This window comes from Anser brachyrhynchus (genome assembly GCF_964034855.1).
Source record: "Anser brachyrhynchus genome assembly, chromosome: 8".
Classification (NCBI taxonomy): domain Eukaryota; kingdom Metazoa; phylum Chordata; class Aves; order Anseriformes; family Anatidae; genus Anser; species Anser brachyrhynchus.
The window spans coordinates 1,043,544-1,044,150 of record NC_137702.1 but is presented as its reverse complement, the minus strand read 5'-3'; the positions used below and the strand labels follow the sequence as shown (position 1 = coordinate 1,044,150).

At 36.7% G+C, this 607-nt stretch overlaps 1 protein-coding gene across 6 annotated transcripts in view; it reads right to left on the bottom strand.

The window, feature by feature from the left end:
- NEGR1 (neuronal growth regulator 1) overlaps positions 1-607 on the bottom strand; it is a 322,390-nt gene that overhangs the window by 27,478 nt on the left and 294,305 nt on the right. The gene's annotated exons all lie outside the window — the stretch shown is intronic.

The window sequence follows — 607 nt, the reverse complement described above, 5'->3', positions numbered from 1 at the left end:
CTGCAAAAAGAAAAGAAAAGGGTTAAGGGAAAATTCCTACTCCTAAACCCCAAATACTTATAATTCAGTACTTCCTCTACGATGACATATAAAGCAGAAAAAGCTTTCTTCTGAAAACAGGAGAAAATGCTGCAAAAGTAGACAACCCTCCCGCGACAATGCTCACTGACTATTACTTGTTGTGTTAAAGAGCACAAACCATTATTAATGCAAACATTTTAAAATGTGAATACTTAACATTAGATGAGTGCTTCATGTTTAAACATCTGAATAATTTATCTGTTTTTAAGTTACTGAGCATTAAATCTCCACTGAAATCAATGAGAGGTGAATATATTTAGCTCTGTTGGAAAACAACTTGTTTTCTACTTAACTTTTGGAGCCAAAGTTTGAAAGTTTTGCTTAGCCAAAGAGATGCACATTTATTGTCAGTCTCTGATGAAGCTGTATTTACTTGCTTTAATACAAAGCCTCTCTCAAATTCCTAATTAAGTATTACAGTAAATGCATGCACAAGAGTTAAAATACAAGAAAACAGTGAGGAGACAACCGTCTGCAGCTGCCGTGAGCAGCCGGTCCGCTGGCCCTTCTGGGCAGCACAGGAGAG